General features: G+C 34.6%; 1 long non-coding RNA gene across 5 annotated transcripts in view; it reads right to left on the bottom strand.

The window, feature by feature from the left end:
• The window catches only part of LOC121407173, an 87996-nt gene that overhangs the window by 13482 nt on the left and 60643 nt on the right, over positions 1–13871 (bottom strand). For 3 of the 5 annotated variants that reach the window (XR_005968878.1, XR_005968874.1, XR_005968877.1), the window contains exon 5: positions 8917–9362. This is a non-coding gene — a long non-coding RNA (uncharacterized LOC121407173). Of the gene's footprint in view, positions 1–8916; positions 9363–13871 lie in introns of those variants that run through there. The other 2 variants (XR_005968875.1, XR_005968876.1) reach the window with 1 other exon arrangement.

The raw sequence follows: 13871 nt of genomic DNA on the forward strand, positions 1-13871 counted from the left end.
AAATGAAGAGCTAAAGTCAGAAAGATGGACATGTATGATGCTCGCTATCAACAGAGGCAGGGACATAAAGCACAGGGGACATGTTGGTTGTTGGTTTGGTAAATCGATCCAGTTCTTTCAACAACAAAATAGAAATTTATGCCGTATGGTTATGAAAGATGCGATGGAAATGAAGGACAGGGTTAAACTAGTATGTCTACTCTGTTTAAAAGATTCCATAGAGTTCAATTAACGCAAGGTTAATGCTGAAGGGTACTGACTGACAAATAGATACAATGTATTGAAAAGAGGGCTGCTGTGTGGGAAGGGAAAGAGTGTGTTGGAAGATGATTTTTTTTTCATTAAAATGTAGATCTGTATGCAGCGTTGTGTGTCGTTTCCAATTAGTGACATTTGAGACTTTAAAAGTTTATAGACCTAGAGGTAAACTCCCCACAGTCAACTTTCTATAAGTTTTTCCAAGTCCAAGCAATTTTTTAAACCAGATTATGCAAAACATGTCGTCACATGCACCACGAACCGTCCTCTCTGCACACTTCGATGCGAAAGTTAAGCGCACTGTATCTATTCCACGATCCGTCCTCTCTGTTACGTTGCCCACTGTGGCGTAAATAATTAACTTCAAGAAAATATAAAGATACGGGATGAAACTTTGGAACCTGAACTTTTAAACGAAGACACTGGTAAATAATTTGCTCTCCTTGTAGGTGCACTTATTGCTGGTTATAAAAAAAACTTTTCTTTAAATGCGTTTTCTGCAAAAGTAATTTTCGCATCGATATGCGCAGAGAGGACGGTTCGTGGTGCGTGCGACGATGTATTACACACCAAGTCAAATTCTCGTTTTTACAAGTCAAACTGATTTCTGTGGCCCTAAGATTTAACTGAGCAAAAGTTACCTGTAGTCCCCCCCCTTTTATGTTCATAAGGAGTGTAAAGGGAGAGGTTGTGAATGGCAATGGGAGGCGAGTTGGATCAGAGGGGGTGAAAAGTGATGAGAGATCGGGTGCAGTGAATTAAAAGGAGGTGGATATGGAACCCAAAATAAGACACTACAAACACTGTCATGAGGATCTTGGTTCTTGAACATCTCATTCATTCATGAATAAAGAAGTCAAATTTTCTCACTGTTACTGACAAACAATCACTAAATTGATGCCCTAGAAAAGAGGAGAAGGGCGTGTGATGGTGAACAAAGTAAAAAATAAACACTTTTAAACGGGAGTACAAGCACGTGTTCATATGCACCAATTGAGAATGGCAGGCTGAACTCGCAACAAACCTTCCAAATCACCAACAACTGATCAAGAACTTCCTTCGACAATTTGTATCAGGGTTTGATGCAGAGTAAATTGGCCTTTATAAGGAGGGGAGACCCTTCGCAGGCTAATTCAAACTGGCATCGAGTCCAAGGTTTTTTAATAAACCCCACCTTAAACCTGATGTAATGGGAAGTGAAGGATCACCAAAATCTACCAAATAAAATCCAATTTACCGGGGAATGGGAGGGGAGATGGATAGAGGGGGCTAAGTGACGTTGTCATGTGGGTTAATTAGAACAGAAGGGGGCTGGAGGGGAACGGTTGGAAGAGAAAGTTTGGTAAAGGCATAGGAATAGGGTTTGAACGACCATTGGTATCCCATCATTCCAGAGCCAAGAACGGGTGGTTGCCGTGGTAGCATGGGCAGCGGAAGGCCCATGGGTAGGAACGGAATACCGTAGGAACAAACTGAGGCGAAACCAAATACATATAAACTTGGAAGTCATTACTAAAGATATCACAACTGAGTTAATTTAAACTAATGAGAAATGTGGGAGAAGGGCTGTATACACTCTTTAAAAGCTCCAATGATAATGCAACGAGGCATGGGGAACATGCCAACACTTCCCCAACACTTCTCATTGTCACCATAAGAACATAGAGACATGTCAAACACATCTATTGATTTCGATCTTTATTTTTCTGTCATCGCTTCATGCTACATGTTAAACAGTCCAGTGAATAAATGTGGCGAGGATCTGACCTACATTTGGTCTAGACAAAATCCATACCAAACTCACATTAAGTCTGCAGAATAATATTCAATTCACATTTAATTTAGTTTGGTAGTGATTGGTATATCAGTGGGATTCAAATGTGTTTGCACAAATTAGTTTTTATTATATGCTATGAAAACAGTGTTTATTTCAGCATTTGTTTTAATAGTTTGATATACATAGAGGTCATTACAAAAAACAATTCTTGAAGTTTGCTTGAACTAACAATGTAAATATCCATTCCCATGAAAATATGATTTCAATTCAAATAAGCAGACACAGTAAATAAATCACACATCAGTATTACATTAGTAGGCCAAGTCATTGGTAATTCTCAGTTTATGATTGAAACTATAATTATCATAAATACCTTTTCTTCTCTTTTATTTTTATTACTACTAATACTACTACTATCGATGATAAATTTAGTATACAGTACCAGTAATTATGCTTCCCAAAAAGGTTTCATGAAATGCGAAAAGAGAAAAGTACTAAAAAAATCCTCACATTCGCTCTGACATAACGAATAAGGAAACAGAAGGAATTGATACAAATCATATTTGGATGCAAATTTCAAACATTCATTCCATATCATACATCAATGTCACTATGTTATGAATAAAAAAAGGTATGATATATTTTGTTTGTGTCAATTTGTCAGAGTGGTGTGGTGAAATGAATATTTCACATTCTTTTGAATCCATATGAAATGCTCAGAGATGACTCACATGAGAGATAGTTTGAAGAGACAAAGACAGAGCGTAAAAAAAGAAAGAGAGAGGGGGCACTTAACAAAGATAAATTTATTATCATGGGGTGGACGAGGACAATGAAATTAGAGGGGTAATTAATCATGATGTATAAAAATAGCTAGAGTCTGTTTTAAAGAAAATATCAGTGAAAGGGGCAGAGCATATTGATGTTGGAAATGAAGATTTTATTTCATTCATCAAATAAAAAAAATGGAAAGCGAAATTCCAAAGGAGAATATGGAACTCACTGGAGAACTAGAAGTTGTACATACATAAGGAAAACTTTCACATGTAAATAGATGCAGATGAATCCAAGGGTTTTCCACTATAAAAGCATTTGAAATTTGTTCATTCTTCAATTAATCAATCTGATAGACAGGGATGACATTCAAAACTTATTTTAAAATAATATTAAAAATTAATTTAGTATAGCTCATCTGCATAAAAAAGGATGGAAATATTGAATGAAATTGAATTCTTATTTTTTCAGCTAATAAAGGTTATCACTGAATACTACGTATTCTCTTTAATCCATTATACAGTATAATTAACAAGAATGATAGATGAAGAGGATCGAAAAAAGTAATGGAGTGAGGAAATGTTTTTCAAAGGTTATTGGTAAATCATCAACAAAAAACGAAGTATTTATGCTTTCAGTATATAAAAAAAAAATCTGAATTCCAATAGATCACAAATACTCTGACTGCCTAAACAGAACATCACGGGAATGTCATGTCCTGAAGATGCTTAATTATTGATGAAAGTTTGGGCATATACAAAACTTTTTTTTCATTCATAATAAATGAGCCGAGGCTGTAGATTTGTTTGCTTTATTTGGGTGTAAAAAAAAATTGTAGCAATATTGCTTAGTATCAAATGATGTAAAAAAAGCAGCAAAATAAAACAGAAAGAAAATGAGCAAAGATGTTTCTTTAGTTTTTTATATTGGTAATATGACTAATTTGAAATATGCAAGCCTAAAAAAATATCAAAATATTTTTGTCCATAATTAAATTTCTAAATAAATTCAGGCTCTTTTTAAGTAAAAAATAAAACATTACAAAAATAAAATGAAAGCATCGAAAATAAATGTCTCTGGAGACATCAAATCATGTTATTTGATTTAAAAAATTATATTACAGTGAAAAGTAATTATGGAATTGGAATATCCTATTGTTGGAACAAATTCGATTTTTTTTATATAGCAATACAAGTATAAGGTTAAATTGAAACAGGAATGCAATTATAATGATGAAAAATTAAAATTTAATCTAAAATTAAGTCTATAAAAAAAGGCATTACTTCTTGATAACAGCGGGGTAGAAAACAAACACTGCTGAAATGGAATGACGACAAAGAATCTAAATTTAGTAAATTCATCCACCTGCAGATTAGTAAACAATCAGAATGAAGTCATCTCCCATCAATCATGACGAGAAACAACACAGTATCACTATGCAGCTAACGAGTTTTGTTAATTATAAATGAAGCTCTGGGGTACATAATTAACTACATGTTGCACGTACCACGGTAACGGGAAAAAGGAACGGAGCAAGACCGGGGTAGAATCATGCACGAGGTGCTGACTGACTTACCTTTGAGAGAAAGTGGTCAAAATCGTTATCAACTGCACAGAACCCTGCATCCATATCGACGGATGTGGCCGGAGGAGGCAAAGAGATGTGTTTTATGATATAGGTAATGTTATGGATGTCCAAAGGTGATCGGGAGAATTAGAACGGTTGTAAACAATGGAACGACAATAACTCGGTCCAACAGCTAGCAGCTGATTTAAACATCCAGGAGAGCCATAGTAGATGACAGAACAAAGGATTCCATGGGGGCTTTAAAAAGTAAAGTGAGGAGGAGAGGAGTGATTCCAAAGAGAGATGCGATCCCGAAACTCCAGCGACCAGACGGAGTTGTCAGGTCTAATCCACAACCTGTGTGATGGGTCTCTTCCGATGATGGTTTTAAAAAAAGAAATCAAGACGAGAATATCTGATTCCGATGTATTCTAGCTGGATCGCGATGGGATCAGGCTGGCTCGCTGCAAACTCTGATCGTCCGTCCCGGAGAGAGTTGCACTTGTTACGACGAGGGTTCTACCAGTTTGGGTTCCAGACCACTGCTTGACAATAGCATACACACGCACACACGCGAGTGAGTGAGTGGAGTGTGAGTGGAGAAAGCAATCGTTGGCCGAGAGCCAGGCAAAGGGAATTCAACTGTGTAAAAGCAGGGCTTTGAATGGGGGTCCTGTGCTGAGAACGCTATACACACACACACACAGATGGACACTGGAGCTACACACACTGAGTTCGTGTACAAATACGCAGAACAGTGGTGGAGTGGTATCAATGATGTTGAGTACACGCAATGCATCACCGAACAAGAGATTGGTCCCAAACAAAGCAATGCAACAACACATGACAAGACCGTTCTCTCCCCTTCTCTCTCTCTCTCTCTCTTTCACATCACAATCACGGCATCACAACGACAACAGGCTGTCACTCAGCCACTGTCAGAAAGGATAACCAACCGAGGCCCCGCCCCTTCCCTAACCCAGTCATGGTTGTCTAATGCATGCATCTGTATTCTGACTGGCTACCGAGCCCCCTTGTCCTCTCTGCATAATGAGGTACGGCACACGCCTGGTGGAGGGGGCCACGTGCCCGCAGACAAAGGTGGAAAAGGGATAATTGTTTGCCCACGTGCTCCCCAACAGAGAATGCCATTTATTGGAAGAAGTAATTGACCCAAGCACAGCTCTTCCAAACAGCACCCCTCCTCCCCATTACTATCAGGACCAAAACACTGCCCAGTTTCTGCTATTAAAATTCATTCTCCAAAGATGGAAGAAAAATAGCTCTGTCAGTCTCTCTCCAATACCTCCATGACCTGTGTATGAAGCTTCATGAATGGATGTAACAGGTTGGACTAACAATGCAAAATAGATTTCTCTCATGCCAAAAGGTTAAGCCTAAAATCAGATAACCCGCAATGATCTATGCTTCTGCAGATCGTTTATCCAAGATGATTTCAAAAGATTTCCCCTACATTTAAAAAAAACCTTTTGACTTATAAAGCATCCTCATAAAAGTCTTAATTGAAAATACTTTATTCCCCCCCCCCCTTCATTCCCCTCTCCCCTTCACCTCCTGACACTAACCCCTCTCCCCCTCACCTCCTGACATTAACCCCCTCTCCCCATCTCATTCTCAATGAAATTACATCTTGAACAAGTGCAAGGCACTAATCATCCATCCATCTTGCTATGCACCTGTCTCTTTAAAGGGTACTCCAGGCTGAAAATATTTAGGTCTAAATTAATAAAGTGAAGTTCACCGAGCAAAATGCTGAAAATTTCATCAAAATCTGATAAATAAGCTCAGCAATATATTGGGGAACAGTATTATTATTCATTAGGTGGGCTGACAATGACATATCCTCACTTTTCCTTTTCTTATGTAATGAAATCATAATTGTTTCATTTTACATACATGTGTGAATGGTATGTCTCCCTTGTAATGAAATAAGATGCAGAAATGTACATCATTCAATTTTTTTTAGTTCTTGAAGAAAAAAAATGAATAAATTTAAAGGGGAAATTCACCTTGAAGAAAAGTTTGTTGTAAAATTAGCAGAAAAAATAAGAAAAAAAATAATGGTGAAATGTTCGAGGAAAAGATTAAGAAAGTTATTGCAAGTTTGGGATTTGTGACATAAAAAACAAGCAGCTGTCCCATTTGTTATGTAATGTAAAATGCATTAATTTCAATTTTTTAATGGTTTTGATGACTTATTTTTGGTTTCTTTTTAGGAATCGGTGTGAAATGTTTTTCTATTGATATAATGAAGGTACAGTAAAATCTATTTGTACATTTTTTTGGAAATAACATTTCTTTGATTTTTTAGCTGCTCGCATGTGACGCCACAAATCAAACGATTAAAATTCTAATATATGTTTATTCTTTGGATTTTTTTCTCAAACCTTCAGCATTATCTTTTATTATTTTTTTCTGCTATTTTGTCAGGGCGAAACCTTTGATTTCATAAAATACTAAAACTGCCATGTTTTTACTACGAATGTTCATAAATTTTTTTATTTTATCTTGTTGATTTTTATCAAATTCAACGAGTTGTTGAAATGGAGTGACGTTCCCCCTACCCCCTTTTCTTCCCCCCCCCCCCCCCCCCCCCTCTCTCTTTTCCTTGGAATACAGAATCCAAAGATCCTCTCTTCTCTATCCCCAATTTCATCTTTTCTCTCCCTCTCTCCCCATCTTTCCCTTTCTTTCTTTTCAAGAATTCCAAGATCTTCTCTCCTCCCTCTGTCTCTCTCTGATATCCACTCCCAATCTCTTTCTCTCTCTCTCTCTTGATCTTGTTTAGTCCCACCGTAGGCAATATTCTGGGGGATCAGCTGTGTGTTACTTGTCATGTTTTACTAGGTTACTGACTTCTTTCAATTTGTTGCCTGTTGCTAATCTATAATGACACTTTCCCTGTTTGTCCATATCCTTTCCTTTTAAATGGAAAACACTTTTTTTTCTACAGATTTCTTTTCTTTTTTATTCTGTTTTCTTTCTCTTTTTCATTATTCATTCATTTATTAATCATTATCATTTACATCATATTTATTCTATTCATCTAATTACTTGATTTATCTTATCTTTTGACTATCCAATACTATTAAATGTTTCACTTTCTTCAATTATCACTTTTAAAAATTTCTATTTTTTTAATATTTCGATTTATCATTTTTATTTTTGGGAGTGGGTAGAAATACAATTTTTTTTATGTATTACCGTGCAGTAAGTATACATATTCAACAAAGTTCTGAGTCAGTGCTAAGTGATTAACACAGACTGAGTATAATTCAAAATAAAATTAACAAATTGATGATATTGAGGTCTAAGGTTTATGTAGATATCATGACTGTGAATAAGATTCAAATTTGAATACAATATTATTAAAATTCAAATTTCAATGGGATTTGAACATATGGGTTTTGAATGTTATTTTCTTCAGTCTGGACACAAATTAATATTGATGAGAATTCATGCTGTTAGCTAAACATCAAATGTACAACCATGTTAAATCTTATTATTTAAATCTATCTCATACTTAGCTCTTTACTATCATTTAATGAATATACAATATCTTCATTTTGACACTTTATCAAAATATACAGAAGTAAATGAATCAAAGTGCAGTGATTAGTGAGGGATGAAATGGTAGCTGAAAATTGATATGAGACCATCAAAAAGGGAAATAATTCTAAATGTATACTTAGAACTATTATGAGGAAAAGAGTAGGAAACCAATTTTTCACTTTCTTTACAAAAAATGTATACTGACCGAAACACTTGTCATTGTGAGGAACGTATTCCAAATTGAAATATCAAAGTATTTCCATGGGATTTTTTCCATATACCCCCCCCCCATTGCTGATGAAAGGGGAGGGGGAAGAACTTTCCTTAACAATATTCAATGGACACACTTTATATCTATCTTGAACTCTGTTCTGAACTGGGACAATTAGGTTTTCTACTTTTTCCATTCATTTGCTGTCCGATCTTTTTTTTCCACATGCAAACTGGAATATCTCTCTTAGAGGGGTTTTCCGGCCTGAAAATGTTAGTATCTAAATGAATAGAATGAAATTCACAGAGCAAAATGCTTCAACAAAGTCAGACAACAAATGAAGATATTGAATTTTAAAGTTTAGCAATATTTTGTGAAAATAATTATATGCACGTCATCATGAATATTCATTAGGTGGGCTGATGATGTCACATCCCCACTTTCCTTTTCATTATGTTATTTAATTACATGAAATCATAATTGTTTATTTTTTTTCCAATTGTGAATAATCTGTCTCCTTTATAATGAAGTAAGTTGCAACAACTATTTGCCAACACACAATTCAGTTATCAATTCATTTTTTCAGTTCTTGGTAGAAAAAATGTGAACAAACCTAATTTTATATAATAAAATACAAAAAAGAACAAGCGGGGATATGACATCATCAATTTGCTCACTGAATATTCATGAAGGGATGCCTAGAACTGTTTCACCGGAATAATGCAAATCTTTAAAATGCCATAACTTTTTATCCCTTGTCCGAATTTTATCAAATTTTCAGTGTTTTGATTGTCTTATTTTTTTAAATCTGTTTAAATCATATTATTTTCAGCGTGGAACATCCCTATAAGGTTGTGGAGATTAAAGTCAACTTAAACATTTGCTCATCAGAAAGGAAGATTCTCCACACACCAACCCCTGCCCTTTTTTTTATGGAATCCGTCAATGAATTCATTCTTACCCTAGGGTGAAACTTGTAATCAGCTGTAGTCTGCTTGTCTTGTTATGATGGTCTGTCTGCCTGCCTGCCAAGGGGGTCCTCGCCGAGCCGTTTATCCAGGCCGATGCACCTCGTTCACAATCCACTCTGATTCCTGATGCAATGCCAATGCCGATCTGCTCCTCAAAGAACAACAATTATGATGTGTCTTTTGCTGGTCAACCTTCAAAATCCTGGTAGGTAGGGTCTTTGCTTTCAATACCTGTGTAAGGGAGTATTCATTTTACATATGTAGCAAAGCATGCAAGCACAAGACTGCATTACAACAAGGACCTACATCATCTCATGCAAAACTAACTAAAAATAAGCACACTAGCTGATTTTTTATTATTTTTTAGAAATAACAATGACAATTGCTAATATAGGCACAAAACAAAACAAAGAACTTAAAATATTTGCATACTCTGAATAAAATGCACCTAGATACAACTTTTTAATCACATATGTTTGCCAAATTAGCATGAATGTTCAAATACATAGTTGATACACAGCTCAGAATACTTAATAAAAATAGGCATATAGGCCCCATATAATTATCCTAGAAAACTTATTTCACATCAATGTAGGCCTACTGGAATGTAATTTGAATAAATAGAGAAGGAAATGGGGGAAAAGAGAAAAGGATTTCATAACAGCTGGGACTACATGCGGTCACATCACAAATTACCAAGAAATTACAAGATTAAACAAATTACTATAGACGGATTGAATGATTGCCACAATAAATGAATGAATAAAAGAACAAATAAAATGAATAGACACATGAATTAGACGATGTCTAAATGAATAGATTAAACCATGGATAAATGAAATGAATGTCAATAAAAAAATATTTCAAGATGACCAGTAAAATGGGTTGATGAATCTAAACTAAACACAGGGACACATAAAATGATCAGAAAACTTTAGCAGAATCTGAAAAAAAGTAACTGTCAAAAATGGCAACAACTTTCCAATTAGCACAAAGAAATATAACAAACATAAAATGACATTGACTTTTCTGAACAATGATGAAGATATACAAGACAAATCCCAAAGTAATGAGCAACAACAAATCACTGACAAGCATTGCAGTTTGAAAAAATATGTAAAATATTAGATGTGAAGGAGCAAGGCAACAGAGCTTACCACAAAGGCTTCTTTTTTGCATATTTAAGTTGTATAAGTTGTAAAAGATGGATCAATTGCATAAATGGATTTGTGAAAATTTGCAATAAAAATTGAGTTTCTAAAAAAAAAAAAACATTGGCTCTAGAGTTCCTGTTTCTTCATTACTTCGTCACAGTAGTATCAATACAATTCATGTCCCAAAAGAAAACAAATTTAATGCTAACCAAATTAAATATCTTGCTAAAAATCTAACTCAAGTCATCAATAGATATAAATAAGTATAAGAACATACCGTCAAAATGCTATCAATTTAAGAATACATTTTTCATAAAAATCATTTATAAACTATATTTCAATGTGTCTTTAATTCAGTTTCACATCTGAAGCTGTAAATAAAATATGCATTCATGTAAGTCATGCAGTGTAAATTTTCTGTTTTTCCAAGCCAGTATCGAAGAAATATCAGTCAGGCTTCAGAATTTTTCTTCGCTTGGTAGAAAAAATGACAACTTCTGGAAACAAAAAAGACATTTCACGGCCACTGTGTCCATCTAAATACAAAGGTAATGTAAAGTGGTGTGGGCTAATGAAAGCGCATGCAAGCAAGGCCATATAATGGCAAAATATATTTCTAAGAGCAATATAATGAGTACTTTTAAAGAAATGGTGGGGACTTTGAAAAATATCGTATTGCAGTAAGTTGTATGCTGTAATGTTGCTGTTGAAGAGTAGGCAGTTAAGGTACAGGGATGTGATAAAAAAGAATCAGGATATAGATTTTTCTACATCAATTTTACTTTATAAAGTAGGTGTAAATGTCATGTGTCTACCTTTAATCTGATACCAGAGGTATTTAAAACAAAATAAAAGGAAACTGATAAGTTTGTATTCTGCTTTCTTTTACAAAAGAGTATCTTCCAAACCAAATTAGGTGATACTGATAGCTCATTAAAAATATAAAAGTTTTTCAAACGTAAAAGCACATAAAAGAGGATTATCATATAACATGAACTGATGTAAATTCTTCTCATCAAATCCGGTTGTGATCAAATACAAGTATAAGATATAGTAACTATTTGTTAATGCAACATTTCATACTTTGCATAACTTTAACAAGATTAAATACTTAGAATATTGCAAAAATAACCCAGCTTAAACATCAAACAAGCAAAATTTCTCTTTTTCTTTTCAATAAACCAAACACCTGTACTTCTACATCAAAGGGTTTCACTCCATACATTGAAAACATGCCATTAAATAATTAATTACTACACTACTCAACCTAATTTGGATTGTTTTAAGGTCTTCATCCACCCCTAATGGCAATCTGTGCAGCACTTAATGATAATTAATTTTTCTCCCTACATTACAAAAGCCCAATGCTAAGTGTCGGTCGAGGACATTAAGAATTGAATAGGGCATTAATATACCAATACGCTTCTACAAAAAGCAAATAGGCAACACAATTAGACTGGAGTTTAGGCTGTGCAACCATCAATTAATTCAGATTTTATAGCTTTATTTTTTTTTGTACTCTAATGTACCGCACATCCGTTTTTTCTGTTTATCAGTTCATGGTCCTTTATCTTCTTGAGAATTTTCACATTTCTTACTTTCCTTTATTCAGATTTACAATTTAAAACTTCATATTTTTTCATTTTCTTTTTTTTTCTCTTAAGGATACATTTATTCTAATTTATATTACATGCAGCTTAAATTCAAGAACCTTAATTCAATCTCAGAAGAAAGAGAATATATTTTGCAAGATATAACCCTAATAAAAAAATATCTTCTCTATTTAATATTTGTTTCAATTCATACAGGTTTGTTGTACAAGAACGTTAAAAGAAAATATTTGAATGAAAACACTCTTTAAGAAATGGGAATGAACAAGAAGTTTACTGGACTGAATTAAAAGATTTTTTAAAGAATATTTTGACGGTCTATCAAAACTGCAATAAACTATTCCCTTTTCATTTAAAAAGGTAGTGTCATTTACATCAAGGGGGGAATGGCATATTGTTTTTTTTTCTAATTGATCTCATAAAAGTGACTGCATCATTTGTTAGTTTTTAAGAAAGAATCTTATATTTAGTTCTTGTAAGCATGATGTAGAATAACAAATATTTAAATATTCATAGTATTCAATAGAAAAAAACAAAAACAAATGCTAGTCATATACATGTGTACTATTTACATCTCACAAGACAGTGTACTTGATATTCGATGTTGATAGAGATGAAAACCACATAGTATTTCCCCATTTTGGTGGACAGCTATATTTTTTCTGTGATGAATTCAGTTGCTAAGGACATAATACAGTCAACAATGAATTAAATCACATCATCAATTGGATTTTCTATATTGTTTTCTTCTGTGGAATGTCCACCCTCCCCCCCCCCATAATGGCCCTAATCGTGTCCAGTTTTTTTGGCTTGTGAAACATTACATGGTGGTGCTGTTTGTGTGCTGGTCTGGGGGATACTGAATGGTTAAGAGGGGGAGGCGAGAGAAGGAGAGGAGGGAGTCTATACAACAATTAAGTGAGTGATATAGAATGGGAAAAGAGTGGTTATTACTTGAGACAGAAAAACAAACAAAGCAGGACAATTCATAATGTTAATACTTCTATTGGGAGGTGAGTTAAAATCTTTAAAGTGTGGAGAAATGTAAACAAAAAATCAGGGGAAAATGCTTAGCAAAGTTTGATTGATATCATAAAACATATTGTACAAAAACTTTGACCATATATATTCAGGAAAATTTATGTCTAAAAATGAATGAATATGACAATCTGGCTCCAAAGTTCTCTTAAGAGTGATACAGTACTAAAACCTCTGGAATTGAAAAGAAATCATGATGGATTCCTTCTCATGTCTTTTTCTAATATAGGCCTATCTTTAAGATAAAGAGTTTAAATTTACTTTATTAGAAAATGTAACAATCAATACTAAACTCTTCAGCTTAGAAGTAGAGCAATCATTCTGATGGAGAAAGGGGGAGGGTGTTTTTCAAATAAACTGCACAAGCAATATCAAAGAGTAAGGGGAGAAAGGCAATGGGCAGGCGGAAAGAGGCAGAGGGGAGGGAGGGGAAGAAAGGGAGAGGGAGGGGAGAAATAGGGTAAGTTTGTTTTGGGGGAAACCATTGTTCCATAGGGGGTGTGAACAGAGATTAGAAGAGCCAGTGTGGCTATTCTTCCTCCTACCACCTGTCTTGGTTCATTCACATGCAAATGAGAGTCCCACAAAGGATACAATTAAACCAAGGCAAATAAGAATTAATGAATTGCTCTTTTTTATCCTCTCAAACTTTTCTTTTTCATAAGACTCATGTAATCCACTCTACTCCTGAATACCTTCTTCAAAATTCATCATTTTGAGAGGAATCCAACCGTTTTGACAAGTTGGACAAAACTCTCCGCAAGATGGGGCCTGGAGGATGTTTTGGTTGTGTTCCCTGTAATCCAATTTCATTGGCTCTCTTCAAATTTAATTACTTTCAAAATAAAAATAACATATGTGGGACCAAGGTCACCAGCTTGGGCTAATTGGTTTACTTTTCCCTTCTTACTCAGCTCAATGTCACTTTTACCAATAAA

This window comes from Lytechinus variegatus, chromosome 2, assembly GCF_018143015.1.
Source record: "Lytechinus variegatus isolate NC3 chromosome 2, Lvar_3.0, whole genome shotgun sequence".
NCBI lineage: Eukaryota > Metazoa > Echinodermata > Echinoidea > Temnopleuroida > Toxopneustidae > Lytechinus > Lytechinus variegatus.